The following is a 16,350-nucleotide window of genomic DNA, read 5'->3' on the forward strand; positions in this document are numbered from 1 at the left end:
GTTGGGCGGAGGTGAGCTTGTGCAGTGCAAACAGCATGGGCGGGGCAGCCATGAGCAGACAATGGGGATGGGGGGCAGAGACAGGGGGAGACTTTTTAAATCCTTTATATTAAGTTCACTTGCGCGCTTGCTTGCTTGCTTAGGACCGTGTAAATCTTTCGGTCGTTTTTTAACCCACTTCCCGTGATCCAATCGAGCTGAAATTTTCCACACAGACTCGTTGTGCGGGACAATTAATTTTCGTGAAATTTTTTTCCAAAAATTTTACACTTTTTAGGACAAAAATATTATATTTAATTACCAATTGCTTAATGGTGGCATGCAATCATCTGACCCATAGGTGGCAGCCATCTCAAGCCAGAGGACGAGAGGACTCTAGCCTCCACGCATATAAAGGATTTATAGTGAAAAACTTTGTTTTTACGGGTTAATTTTTTTTACTTTTTAAACAACTTTTATTGCCGCCAGCAGCAACAGCACTGGAGGCGATTCCGATACGAAACACACAAAGTCACCAGCAAACAGATAAACGCTAGACAGGGGGAGAGAGAGGGGGTGGGGTAGAGATAGGGGGGCAGGGGGGGGTTGAGATGGGTGGGGGGGCATTGCACCTCGCTACACACACCCACACTGCTGACGGTAGAGGTTTTTATTTATTTTATTGTATTTTTATTATTTGAATGATTTTTTTTTTTACTATTTACGTGACTTTACCGAAAGAACCAAGAATATGAATTACTGCAGTCACGAAAGTTTTAAGTAAAAAAACAAGCCGTTGTTAATCATCAGGATAATGGCATGAATTCTGATTGATCAAGAACCGATTCGCTACAATCATACAGTTAGTACCGATGCTAATATACCTACGCAATAAGTTTTAAAGTAAATATAAATCAGAGCAAAAACAAGAAGGGATAGAAAATAATGTACAGTGAATCTTAAATTTAATATATTTTCTGTAACAAGTATTGGCATAGACACATTACTTTTAACAACTGTTTAAAGTTAACGTGCGTTACAGAAACATCAACATGGATTTGGGGTTATTTTGGCCCTAGTGTTTGAACAGACAAGGCTCTCCGTCAAATACAATTTCAAGTAACGTTATCGTAGAGAACCGACTACATCGTAGTGACCACTACGTACGTACTGTGTATATTATTTATTGACAGATTGTGTTCTATGGACGATTGGCCACGGCGTGCCCTCAAGTTGTGGAATGTATTAACCGCTTGGCTCTTAGCGGCGGACGCCAGAGTGCCAGTGTTCTGCACATGCCAGCATCTCTTTCGCTCCACTCTGCGTCACAAAGCTGTCGACAGCTCTCGGAGTCTAAAACGGAAAGAGGCCTCTGCATTCCCTTGTTACTGTAGCCACAAATGGCCGCTGTGTTGGCACCGTGAACAACCAAGAGTAAAGTGGAATTTAAAAAATGTAAAGGCCAATTCTGTTACCTGGCGAGAGAAGCACATTGTTAAGGGATGTACCACACGAGCTAATCAGACTCCATGAATACACTTACACATAACTCTAATCACAGTTGTTAACCAGACCCCTACTCCAAGCTCTCACCACTCTAGAAAATCAGATCATTACCAAAGACCTACCCCTGCCGCACTCGCCCATAGCATCCAAACAACACTCTACAAACTTGAACCTTAACCTTCCCGCTAACCATACTTAGCCAACACAACTCTACACTAACCCAACCCTCGAGCACACCTGCCAATCAAACCCTAGCCCAACCCCTACCCCCAATCTGAGCTCTTAACTCAGCCGCCATATGCCCCCCCCCCCCCACCTTATTCACTTTCACCCTCCTCTCCTTTGCAGAGCTCAGCATGATCACTCACGTTGCAAAGGGAGCACGTCTGGCCATTTGCACATTCACCGCAGCAGCAGTAACTGCTCGGGCATCTGCGCCGCACTCGTCTAAGACACCACGACTCGCGCGACACTCTCCTGCCACTTCGCCCCCGCCGGCCCATCGCGTCGCTCACATTCTCAGGACTTAGTGGTGGCGGCGGGGGCTCATGGACGAGTCGGAGGCTCCCAGCCAGCGCAAGCGTGCCATCTCGTTGGACGGTGGCACGTGGTCCCGTGGTCGGGCCCCGACCCGTGGCCTCGTGGAGGAGCTGGCTCTGCGGGTGATTGCGGTGGAGCTGGCGCAGCAGCGTGCGCTGCACGTGCTCGGCATGCTTGGGGACCGCGTGCGAGCCCTCCGTGCCACTCACGCCACTCAAGCGCCGGAGCCTGGCGCTCTTCGGTCAGGGGAGAGTGGTTGCACGCCGTTTGAAGCTAGTCTTCAGCCAGAGGACATTAGCAGTGCTCCAAAGGAAGTTGCTTTTCATCTGAAGAACGATGGCGGTATGCCACAGGAACAGGGAGTCTTTGTTCAGCTGAAGAACAATCGTGGCACGCCACAGGACCAGGACTTCACTGTTCAGCTGGAGAACAGTGCCATGCAACAGGAAGTCACTATTCAACTGGAGAACAATGCCATAGAACAGGAAGTCACTATTCAGCTGGAGAACAATAGTGACGCACCACAGCAACAAGAAGTCATTGCTCAGCTGGAGAACACGAGTGGGGGGCTACAGGAACAGGAAGTCGTTGTTCAGCTGAAGAACAATCGTGGCACGCCACAGGACCAGGACTTCACTGTTCAACTGGAGAACAATGCCATAGAACAGGAAGTCACTATTCAACTGGAGAACAATGCCATGCAAGAGGAAGTCACTATTCAACTGGAGAACAATGCCATAGAACAGGAAGTCACTATTCAACTGGAGAACAATGCCATAGAACAGGAAGTCACTATTCAGCTGGAGAACAATAGTGACGCACCACAGCAACAAGAAGTCACTGCTCAGCTGGAGAACACGAGCGGGGGGCCACAGGAACCCGCGATGCGTGAGGAGTCGGAAGAGTCTCTGCGAGCCCTCCTGACCTTGCTGAGCGGGGCGCGAGGCATCTACGAGCAGCAGGGACGCCACCTGGACTCGCTCGAGTGGCAGGCAGATGGCATGGAGCGGGCGCTCTCCCTGCTCGGGGATGCACTTCTAGGTGCCATAGCGGCCGAGACTGGTGCCACGTGGACTGAGGCGATGAAGTGAACGACTGCCGTTTGCCCCCAACGGTCACATTTACCATTGGAGTCTCCAGGGACGCAGTGCCTTGGGTGCGTTGCTCGGGGTGGCGACATGGGCTTGTGGTCTCGTAGTCAGCGTTTCTTGTTGTTGCTGCTGCCCCTAAATGCAAAACTTTCCAGCAATTGCATTTTTAGACGAAAGTGTTGATACAATTCTAGATTTGAAGCTTTCGTGACTGCAAGGATTCATATTCTTAGTTTTTTTCGGTAAAGTCACGTAGGTAAAAAAATAAAATTAATAAAAGTAAAATACAAAACTAGCAGCGTGCAGGTCTGCCTCTCAAAGGGCTTTGTGAGTACCAGCGATCTTTCACTTTACGCTAAAATCCATGTTGAAAGAGTTTGCCATGTAAGGTCAGTGAGTAAATACGTGTTGGTTCTGTGCCTATTTTATTTTATCCAGCTCTTTGCATATAATCTGGTTTATTTGTAGCTAACATATTGTTGTTAATGAAACTACTCCTGTTCCCGTGGAACTTTGCTGATCCATGTTTGAATCTTTTATTCATAGTTCGTCTGTTCCTCATAGCCACGGGTAACAGGAATACCAGATGGACATTCACTGTTCATTACGCAGTCAGAGAAAAGCCAACGTGAGCCAAAAATGTGAATTACAGTTTTCCCTCGTTATTCGCGAGGGATACGTCCCGGAGATGCTTGTAAATAGCAAGGCTCGCGGATAATGATACTTACGAATACCTATCTTTTTAATGAATTAAGCTATTAACACAAATATAGATTATAATAACCATAAAGTAAATACAAATATTAAAGAATTCGAAATATATATTTTTGGTGATCTGTGCCTAACGCCTGACACTGTAATCTGTGTGTAACGGTGGCTAGGCTACGTGGAATTTCATGCAATTTAATTTTTTTCACGAATGGCTTATTATAAAAATTGTAACTAGTTATTAGTTTGTTATTACAAAATAATCAATTTTCTCCAAAAGATATACCGGCGCCGCTTTTGATGAAAGGCCAAGTACGTCCCTGTTTTAGTATTTTATCTTTGCGTTTTGCGCACCATTACAGAACAATGATAAATAATCTAATCAGTTAATTTGTGTGTGACAATTTTTTTTGACATGGAATAGAAATTGAAATAAAGAAGCAGAATCACGTTTAATTTGAACTCAGTGCAGTTTCACTTTGATGACTTTTGCTTGCTTATAGTGAACATTTGAACCTTATGGAGGGACCCCGGATTCTCGAATAAATCGTAATGAATTAAATTTCGATTTAAAGCTTTCTTGACTGCAGGGATTCATCTTCTTGGTTCTTTCGGTAAAGTCACGTAGAATGGAAATAAGAAAATAAGAAAATAAAAAAGAATCATTATTTTATTATGTTGTATTTGTATTATTTTATTATTTCATTATTTCCATTCTACGTGACTTTACCGAACGAACCAAGAAGACGTAAGAATTAGTTTATATTTGGCGACTCCGTCCCAGCGTGCACATAAACGCCGCGACCCACCTGGCACGGATCATTCTGTTGTCGCGTCGTCCAAGCGTAGCAGCGAGGACGGATGCGCAGAAGAAACAAAACTTTGAGACTTTGATTAGCGCATCGTGTTATTACATGCAGAGCGCTAAAATAGAATGTTTCCATATCTATAAGAACACAGCTCTGTCCTTTGCTACACACGAAGTACTCTTTATTTCCCAGATATAGCCATGCCGACTGGCACAGTGTGTCCTTTTGTTTCCATGCACGAGTTTGGCCGTGGCGTCAGGAGTGCACCCGTCTGTCCTCGAGATGTCCTTGGTGGCGTTTACAAAATGCACTTAAGGTTCAAATGTTCACTATAAGTGCAAGCAAAAGTCATCAAAGTGAAACTGCACTGAGTTCAAATTAAACGTGATTCTGCTTCTTTATTTTAATTTCTATTCGATGTCAAAAAAAATTGTCACACACAAATTAACTGATTAGATTATTTATTATTGTTCTGTAATGGTGCGCAAAACGCAAAGATAAAATACAAAAACAGGGACCTACTTGGCCTTTCATCAAAAGCGGCGCTGGTATATCTTTTTGAGAAAATTGATTATTTTGTAATAACAAACTAATAACTAGTTATAATACTGTCGCCGACAATGTCACGCGTTTGATAGTGGAGGCTAATGCCTTTGTTTCCAAGATGGCCATGGAGCTGTGCCATTGCCCCTCTCCACCACAAAGTCTTCCTTGACTTGAAAGCATTTTTTTGGTACCACTTTAATGGAGTCGTTTTGAATGGACACTAAATGAGCATTGAGGCATTGGTGCTCATCCGTTTACAGCCCAGAAACAGTGGTGGAAGTTCCACATTCGTATGGTGGGTCCTGTCTATCTATAGGGCAACCACTATTGACTTCCCCACAAGGTGGTACTAATTTTATCAACCCCCGAGGGATGATGGGCTGAGTCAACCCGCAACCAAGATTTCCACTCGCAACATTTCAACTGCGAGCCGCTTGCTCTGTCACTGAGCTATCCGGCTGGTGTTTCAACTGGACAGGGCGAAATATAAATCCGAACCAGAATAGAACTCACCTGGTAAACGAGCTGGGCCATAAACAGTATAATTGATGGCTATTGGTGCCCTGTAACATATAATTATTTGCATGACATTGATGGTGAAGAAGTGTGCAGTTTCAAAATAATTACACCTAACATGCAAGCACTTGTGTGAGTGTAAGCATAGTGGTCCTATTTTTATGGCTAATATGACCGAATGCCATTAAAATTGTGTGCTGCGAAGTGTTCAATATATATACAATAACTAGCTTTACTACCCGGCTTCGCCCGGGACTTGGATTCGCCACGCCCGGCCGCCTTTGTCTCCCCAGTGGCAATGTTCACACACCACAGCAGTTACTCGTTTGAGGCTGAGTCGACCTAGGGGAGGCCCAGGAGCGGTTTAAATAATCGTCACAGGTGGTGGCCGTGAGCGGGAATCGAACTTGGGTCGCCGGGTTCGTAGCGCAGCGCGCTAACCACTACACGACAATGCGTTACGCTTCCACGTGCGCGGGTCACGTGATCGATTTGACGTCACAGCTCACTTGCTGTGCGAAAAAAAATCTATGCATTATTGAGCTCCCCCCCCCCCCCAAATAAAAATTAAGTGTATTTTTTTTGTTATAATGTTTGCATGGTGTACAGTCTGGAAAGTACCCACATGGCAAATTTCCAGTTTGTTACATGTCGGGAAGTACGCTAAACATTCTGAACAGATACACATATTCACAACTTTGCCTTTTATATATGTGGAGATAAAACACTTTCATCATGACAGCGTCACTGGGTCGAAATACTTTTCCTGCACTGGGAAGTTATTCTTAACCTTCAGCGTATGAGAAGAAAGCGTTGTAAATCAGCAAAGCAACTACTTGTTGTACTGCCATCAACTGGCAGCTGTGTAGCCCTGGGGATTGGTACTCTGAGGACACGACTGTGTGTGAACCACCAACCCCACTTGCAATGGCATGTCAAATGCAGCAGCCTCGAGTGGCTGAAGGGAATCGCATGGAACGATTACAAAACAAATGGAATCGAAAAACATGAATTCTTACGCAAATGCACGTGTCAATCTATGAATGATTACACCCCAAGTAAGTAAGCATGGTGAATTGTGGAGAATGCAAAGGTTTACAATTGTATTGTGTGTCATGCGATGTGCACCTATTATGGGCGCGCTTAAATTTTGAGGCTTGAAAAAAATGCACCCTCTTATTAGATTCTACAAATCAATGACCTACACAAAAAATATTAATCATTGAGTTGAGTCTTTAAATAGACATTATGATATCAAATCGAACATCGTCATTTTATTAAACGCTTTTATTTAACTCACTCTGTTGTTCTACAGTATCCTCAAATCTTGTAACTCAATTTTAACCCACTTCCCAATGTGGTATCGACTATAAACTTGGTATACTTATGTCATACTGATGACAATACTATATTCTATCATAAAAAAACACATACTGTATTTTAAAACGTTCTTTTTTATATGTTATGTTTAGGCTTGGGTCTAATTGTCTACGGTCAACTGACGTTGGCTGTAATTGGCCACGGTCCCTTACGTTATGGCAAACTTCGGGGCCACTTCTTGGAGCCGTGGAGTTCTGCCATTACTAGTAAAATATTACTTATTTCAGAATGAAATTATTGATTTTATTTCAAACGGTGCTCTGAGAACACTTTTGAGAGACTGTTAGGGTAGGGTTGGGACGTATGTGTGTGTGCAGGATGGGGGAGGATCATCGTTAAGATAGCACCATATAAATGAAAATATCCACCACCTACCATTTACAATGCCTTATTCCTGTAACGAGACACCTCTAATGAGCGAGACAACTGCATAAATAAACACTACAGGTGCATACCTGTCAACCCCTTATCAGTGCCCTACCTTATTACACACCAATTCAGACCTTATTGGTCATCCCGTGCCCTTATAAATCTCAACGTTCATCCTACAAAGTTCCATCACAAGAGGGAAACCACGAACAAATGGACTACTTTTTTGCCCGTATTGAAACGGCGGTACACCGTCTGGACCTGAAAACTCAATTTCCCTGTACAAGAATACGGGTATACCTTATGGGTTGACGGGTATGTGTGAAAAATGCCCCACCCTGCTGCTCTCTACAAAACAGATGAATGATTGTCTGTACATATGTAGAGAAGTTCCGACGGACGTACTCGTAGACGGAGGTAAGTTAAGGGCTTCTGCCAGGGTTTATTAAAGCTGTTACAATAATACACAGCAGGGTAGACAACTCCCAGGGGCTAGGGGTCCTACTCTGAGTCCGGGTCCCTGCCGGCTAGCTCCGGTCTCTCTCTCTCTCTCTCGTGTCGGATCGTGGACTCTGCCGACTCCACCGAGCGGAGAGAGAAGCACCTCTACGGCTACCACCGGCTTCTCCCCAGACTCACCACTCGATCCCTCTCTCTACCCCTGGTTCCCTCTTCACCCTGCTTACTCTACCCGTTCCCACAGTGACCCCGCTTACGTCACGGGGTATCCCTTAAGTACCCTAGGAGACGTGACGTCATCGCACTGAACGGCACACCATGACGTCACGTCCCCATTTTACTCCTCTACACATATACATTACTACAGGGTGCTTCAAAAAAATGTGAACACCTCGGAGAATTTGCAACAATAACCACAAGAAATGTGGCTCCGGGCTCTGGAGACCACCTGGAGAAGATTCCAGGCATCTGTTGACAATGATGGCGAACAAGTTGAGACTCTTTGACTTTTTGAAGATATTAACATTACATTTGTTATCATGTTACAGTGTATTATTTTCCGTTCTTTTTCCATTAAAAACGATAGTACCATATAAATGTAAACATGTATTTGAAGCACCCTGTATATTAATTAAATATTAATTCCTCTTTGGTTTTTTTCGGTAAAGTCACGTAGGTAAAAGAATCAATGAAATAAATTAAATGAAAACAACTCAATTAAATCACGACGTTTCGGAGGCAACACAAGCTTCCTTCATCAGGTGTAAAAAAAGGCACGGCAAATCAAGATGAATTTAATATTAACTGACATTTAATTTTTAATATCCGTTGAAATGGAACATCTCGTTTCCGAGTGTATCCAGGGTGTCAACACATTCATAGCAAGTATGAATGACTCGTAAACATAATTTTTAAAATCTTTATCGCATACAGTTTGAATCGAGACATTGAATATATATCATACCCAGTGGAACACATAAATGAACAAGTGAATAACTAAATTGTGTACACTGCCGGTTCACGTAGAATGTACTTGAGATAAACAGGCAGTGTGCACCGTGAACGACTCCACGCCATGCTCCACGTAACCTGTGTCCTGCCCATGATTCTAGAATTCCTCCTACCCTATGGCTCCGTTAGCAATCGTATTCCTGATTCTAAGGTAGGAATCGTGAGACTCCTCGCTCAGCTGTGGCTTTCATTCATTTGGATGATGATCGTTATAAGTAATGAGGCAGCTGATCCGCACAGTTGGCCTTATGCATGTGCTATGTCACAAAATGTGACAGGGCTTCTAAGTGGGGCATGTGGAATGCACGTGCCATGCACTATCGCGTTGCTTGACCTGAAATCATAGCCGGGGCCCTGTTTGTGTGTTACGAATGTGCTTGAGCGCGGGTGTTCGACTACTCTAATGGCGGCACTGGCTCTAAAGCACGCGGTGCACGTGGTGACGCCGACAAGCGAATGCCGTGAAGTCCATTCGTCGTGAGATTTTCTACATAACGGCGATCTGCTTGACTTGGATGGTTCGCGCTGCCCCGCGCTTTTTCAGCCCGCTCGGCGAACGGCAGGGAGGCCACGACATGCCGGTCCGTCCTCAACCCATCCGTCAGCCACCTGAGCCGCATGCTGACTGACACGCACGGTGCAGCTTGCACATCTGAAGAGTGCTGGGAGTGAGTTGCAGCGTTGACCATCACTTTCAGTTGATGTTTGTGCAACGATGACTGCGTTACTTGGAGTCTCTTTATTGTTGATACACAGCAACCACCCCAGGCCCGGCTTGCTCCTGGTCTTGTTGAAGCTCTTCCCTTCCCTTCCCTAGAACGTCCCCTCTCCCCGTGCTCTCCCCTTTTATCTTTCTCGAGCCATCCTTCTCGAACTTTCTCTCAATTTTTTTGTTTACCCCAGCCAATCCCCGTCTTTCTTCCTAAACGGTTCTGACCAGAGGTCGCAACCGGGTACCCGATACCCGTACCCTACCCGATACCCGGCTACCCGTACCCGGCCGGGTACGGGTACCCGTTTGCGACCCTGGTGCGGCCGGCTACGGGTAAGGAATCAAAACCCGTTTGCGACCTCTGGTTCTTACCGTCGCCTCCTGGTTCAACTCTGCTTCCCGTTTGAACCTTTATACCCATCCCTTCAAACGTTGCCTCCCGACCAATCATCCTGGAGGCCCCTCTACACCATTAGGATGCTTCGGTCGACTGCCTGGAAGTCCGTTTGGCTGCTGCACCTTTGCTTGGGGTGAGCGTTTTCTAATTTGGGCCATCACATTTGGACCCAAGCTTATGGAGGAGTGCCCAGGCTTGCAATTGGAATGAGTGGAGTCATGTACATTTCTTAGCCATGCTGTGCATTATTCTAGTCTGTGTTCTGTAACCAAGTGGAGGCCCAATCGTATTATTTCATGCAACATTAATATGGGAACCTAAAATAACGTACTAACTTTTCTTACCTTTTCACAACTGTCTTGTAGATGATTGTTGCGCTGTTTGCTCAAGCTGCATAGATATAATCCGGAGCCTAATGAATGCATCAGTTTGTGTCAGTTTGTGTGTTAGTGTGCGCACACATCTCTTTGTGGGGAGCGGTAGTGTCGCGGTTAGCGCTCGGCTGCACTATGAACCCAGCAACCCAGTGACGCCTCTCTGAACCGCTCCTGGGCCTCCCCTAGGTCGACTCAGCTTCAAATTAGTACATTGCCCTCAGGTCACGATTTCATTTGGGTAAAACTGATAGCAGTGATGAGCTGCGGTACTCATAACCCCCCTCTGCTGAATATTCACGTAACGTGATTTTCCGATTTGCTATAAACATAAAATCAGTTCAGCAATCCCTCGCAAAACCGCATGCCCATGTCATCATTATCATCACCACCATTACCATCATTAGTCTCAATATCATCCACTGCCTATCCACTGCTAAGTGAAGGTTTCCCCGCATTGTTACCATCCCTCATTCACAGTCGTGCAGTGACACAATCCAAATCGCCCCTGCACATTCACTTATTTCATAGATCCATCTCCACAGTGGTCGTCCTGGGTAGATTTTTTTTGTCGTCCCGTGAAGCTTCGTGTGAAATTGAACCACTGCGAGAAACCTTGGAAAAAACAATTATGAACTCCAAATGCTTTTCTCCAGAGCACTATCGTTGTTGAAATGCAAATGTATCATGTGCAATGAGTCAGAATAAAAATTTGTATTTATACTGGAGGAATCTGATGAGCTATAAAGTTATTTTTCACACATGTTCAGTAGGAGCGAGTAAGAACGTGACAACAACAAACAGTACAAACACACGATAGTAGTGCAAAGTATAGGAAAGGCAAACAAACCACCCAAAAATATACAAATAAAACTAAAACATCCTTATAAAAACACATTCCTACGGAGGGAGCTGGTAGGAACGTTGGGTTGCTCGGTCAATGGCCAGGGTCAACGGCGACGTGGTGTATTCCGCAAATATGCCCGACTGTGAGGGCGGGCACAAGCCGGCGTGAGTAGGTTAAACGTTGAGTTTTATAAGGGCACCACGGGGTGACCAGCCCCTCCCCACCCAGCCCCACCCCTCCCACCCCCCACCCAGCCCCACCCTCCCCACTCAGCCCCTCCCCACTCTCCCCTCCCCACCCATCCCCACCCTCCCCACCCAGCCCCTCCCCACCCTCCCCTCCCCACCCAGCCCCTCCCTGCACGACGGACACAATAATCCCCTGTGGGCTGGTGTAACCAGGAGGTTCCTACCAGTACTAAACCATTTTACCTCCGTGACTTTACCGAAAGAACCAAAGAGTATGGATTCCTGTAGTCACGAAAGCTTCAAATCAAGATCATCCTCATCCTACCAGGCAAAGCCCACTGAGAAATTAACTTATTTTTTCAGAAGTGATCTGGCCATAAAATGATAGCTCCACAAAGTAGCTTGTCATGTGGGAAATTATATCAGCAAAATAATCTTAATATTAATTCTGTCACCAGAAAACGTAATAGGTTATATATGTGTATCCTGCTTCAACGTAAGAACATAGCAATTGTGTCTACGTACATCTGTAGCTAAATTGTATAAACTCATAACCGTTGCCTGCGAAAGAAGTTCAACACCCACACATCTGTCACTGTCACAAATATTAATGGCAGGACTGGAATAGCATCCTAGCTTTCACTGCCTAACACTACCCTTGGGGTCACAAGTCTGTAATGCGATCCCAACTCACTTTGCGCCACCAAAACACAGTGACAGGTCACAGCTATATTCACTGATCGGCTGGCATGTGGAAACGATGTTTACGCGAGTTTCCATGTTCCGTGTTTCTTTAAGCGAGTGAGAACTCAAGAGACCAGGAGAGACTCATTTCCAAGAGTGACCTGCGCCACTAAAATGGCACAACAAATCACAAGAGATAAAGTACAAGGAAACAAATATAATCCAGGGCACAAACAACCCCGTTGCAGAAGAAATTCAAATTAATTATAGATTTGAAGCTTTCGTGACTGCAAGGATTCATATTCTTAGGTTTTTTTCGGTAAAGTCACGTAGGTAAATCATAAAAATTAATAAAAGTAAAATAAAATAAAAATCACGACGTTTCGGATGCAACACAAGCTTCCGTCTTCAGGTGGAACCGTCACAGCCACGACAGCTGTATCAAGTATTTGATACAGCTGTGGCTGTGACGGTTCCACCTGATTCCACCTGAAGACGGAAGCTTGTGTTGCCTCCGAAACGTCGTGATTTTAATTTAATTTTACTTTTATTAATTTTAATGTTTTACCTACGTGACTTTACCGAAAATTCAAATTAGTCCATGAACTTAAATAAATATTACATTAAATACTGCATGAACAAAAGTAAATATTAAATGAAATGCAGTACCATTTTTCTCACAATAAACATGCAGTCTAAAACGGCTCAAAGCTTGGTATGAATCCACAAGACCATCAATGGTTAGGAAGGTTTGGTGCTACGCAGATCGAGTATTAATGGTTTTTGTAATGTGAAGCAAGTGCTAAAGTTCTGCAGTGGCAGCACCTCTCCCAGCAAACGAAGGCAGAACAGGAGCTGCTAGGTCAGCGAATGTACGCTGTGTTTATATAGGTCCAGTCAATAAGGACTTCACAATTCACCAAATTCTCACATTCCTGGTCTGACACCATTGTGGCCGAGTGAACGTATGCCATCTATCAACTCCCTTGAACGGCGATTGCCAAATATATGGAGTCAAATTGGAAGTTGAAGATCGTGTTTTCTTAAATTTCCATATTTACAATGTACAAGCCACGGCAAGTTTGCAGGGCCCATTACACGTGCTTAATTTAGCCTTCTACGTTGAGCTGCTTCACCATCAGAACACGTGAGTCCTGTCTTAGATGCAGGCAGTCCTCGACTTAAGAGCACCCGACATACAAACAGCTGCACTTACGAACCAGCTTCCATGAAATATATATTTGGCATTGACTTAAAACGCAAACTCGTGCTTGCAAACTGAACCGCGGAACTATTTTGTTCAGCGGCGCGGTCCTCCGCGAGATGTATTGAGTCGGGCCTTATGCTGGGAGTGATTGTGTACGTGCACGTGTGTGTGTGTAAGTTAGGTCGACTCAGCCTTAAATGAGTACCTGGTGCGGTGTGTAAACATCGCCACTGGGGAGACAAAGGCGGTCGGGCGTGGTGCTGGCCACCCACCCCCTCGTGTACCGTTCCGGCCTTCATTAGGTGCTCGTTAACAGCACTTGCCCCTACAGTCGGTTAAGGCTATATGGGGGATCTTTGTGTAAGTTAGTGGGGAGCGGTGGTGTAGGGGTTAGCACGCTGCGCTATGAACCCGGTGACCCGAGTTCGATTCCCGCTCACGGCCAACAGACGTGACGATTATCTGAACCGGTCCTGGGCCTCCCCTAGGTCGACTCAGCCTCAAATGAGTACCTGCTACAGTCTGTAAATATCACCACTGGGGAGACAAAGCCACTTGTGTGATGCCGCAGCAGCGAAGCCGCTCTGCGGGCGCCCCACCTACGACCCCACCACCACCAAGCGACGGGGCCGACGCTGCTCTTCCATCACCCCCCCCACACAAACAACAACAACAACAACAACCGCCATTCGCCACTAAGTGGCGGTGACGTCACCACGACGCTTGTGCCAGGCCGCACACAAACACACCCACATAGAGCCTCGCGGGAAGTCGCCTGGCCCACAGGTTTTCACCCAGGAGCCCTCCTCGTAGGGGGGACATTCTCCACGATTTTCCCTGAGGCCAGAGAATTGACTGAGGCTTTCCCCAGGCTGAATTGCGCTGCGACGCCGTGAATTTACGTGGATGTAAAGTGTGTCTACTCTGATCTCTTCAAAGTGCATCTGGCCGGCGTGGAAGAGTAGGCCAAAGTAGCCCATAGAAGGGCTTTCTAGAGCTCCCTCCAATGCAGGCCCTTCTCTCAGCAGTGGCATGAACAAGCATTTGCAGGGCTGCCCCTTCAACTATTTTACAATTGGTCCATTTTTGTTCTCCCAAATTACATTGATAGTCAGAAACATCGACTCAGACATAGCACGGTGAGATATCGTATTTTAGAAAAAAGTGGCATTCACGGCTGGTAGCTTGAGGCATACGCATTTATAGCGTGTCCATGATTGACAATCATTCTGCTGGGTGCTGTCAACGCAGATAAATTAGTGCCGGAGGCTGGCTTATTGCCAGCAAATAAATCTGCCTGTTCAATTAGCGTGGTAATTCAATGTCGGGGGTACCTCGTATATATTTTTTCTCTTTTATTTGTAGATCTTCAGATTTGTTTTCGCCTCGAGATAATTTTTGTTTTGCAAAAAAAGAAGCTGCACCGTGTGTTTGCTTGGACAGGCTGCCGTGATACAGCAATCGTGCTGTGACGGTTCCACCTGAAGACGGAAGCTTGTGTTGCCTCCGAAACGTCGTGATTTTTATTTTACTTTTATTAGTTTGAAATTTTTACCTACGTGACTTTACCGAAAAAAACCTAAGAATATGAATAGGCTGCCGTGGGTTTGAGTTTTACGCAGCTTGACATTCTGTCTGCATGCTTCGCATGTGCCTCTTGCATGGGCCGCTGGCTTAAAGAGGTGCATTATGCAATGTTTGGACATTGACGTTGACATCGGAGTGAAGAAACGCTCCAAAGTAAAAGCAGTTTGTCCAGACTCAGCGCCAGAAACAAAGCTATGGTAACGTCACGCTCTTTGCTACATTTGACTACCAGTTATGTTTAAAAGGAAAACAATAACTTTAAATTGTTAAGCCACAGAGAGTTAAAGCCTTATGCAATGACTGTATGTATCTGAACCAACAGTAATAATGTTTAAAAAAAAATCTCAGCCCTTTGGCAAACCATTGCTGAATGAAGGCTTTTTCTATAAATGTATCACCTATACTCATTGCACTCATCACCTAAGCTAATGATCACCACTCCATGCTTGCTACGATCACCACTGTACACTCCTTGCGACCGCTGCGATATACTTGTTACGATCAACCTATACTCATTTTGATGACCACCCTACTCTCGTTACAATAACATTGACTATGCAGAGGGTATAATGCCCAGATAAGTATTTGACCTGTGTTCATGAGCAGGTCTACATTGCTAAGCAATTGTGTGCATTGTATGCCAGGGATTATGCATTTAGAGCATTAATATGAAAAATGTCACGTGCAATAATTATTTAAAAAAAAACTTGACGCAATGTGTAAGTCTAATTGGTGCCGTGACTTGTATATACCACGTGATTTACCAGTATCCATTCGTGACGCATGATTGGGCATTTTCACAGAAATATTCAGTTGCACAGAATTTAAATTATGATATTAGTACAAGTCAGTGCTGTTCAAGTTCACATGCGAGTGACAACCCGAAAACTATACTCTTTGTTTTTTTTCGGTAAAGTCACGTAGGTAAAAATAAAATAAAATTAATTAAAACAACTAAATTAAATCACGACCTTTCGGGCGCAACACAAGCGTCCTTCTTCAGGTGGGGACAAAGTAGCGAAAGCACAACCGCTTAAGTGTGTGTCTAAGAGATGGCTGTGACGAAACGTGGTGATTTAATTTAGTTGTTTTCATTTATTTTATTTTATTGTTTTACCTACGTGACTTTACCGAAAAAACCAAATAGTATGAATCCTTGCAGTCACGAAAGCTTCAAATCTAGAACCCGATAGCTGTTAAGAGCAATCGTTTAGATTTCACAACCAAAATTGAATAAAAAATAATGGGCTTTTAGTGTCATAACATTATTTTGGAAAAATGTTTTTCCTCTTTAAAAAAAAAATCCTGACCAAATCCAGCTGTGTAATAGACATGCTGTTGTTAAACATTTCGATTTTAAGCTTCGTATTTATATAATGGGGAAAGCCGTAATATTCAAGATATAAGCTTTTGTCAGCTGTGTGCCATTACAGCGCTTAA

Source organism: Lampetra fluviatilis, chromosome 14 (assembly GCF_964198595.1).
Source record: "Lampetra fluviatilis chromosome 14, kcLamFluv1.1, whole genome shotgun sequence".
NCBI lineage: Eukaryota > Metazoa > Chordata > Hyperoartia > Petromyzontiformes > Petromyzontidae > Lampetra > Lampetra fluviatilis.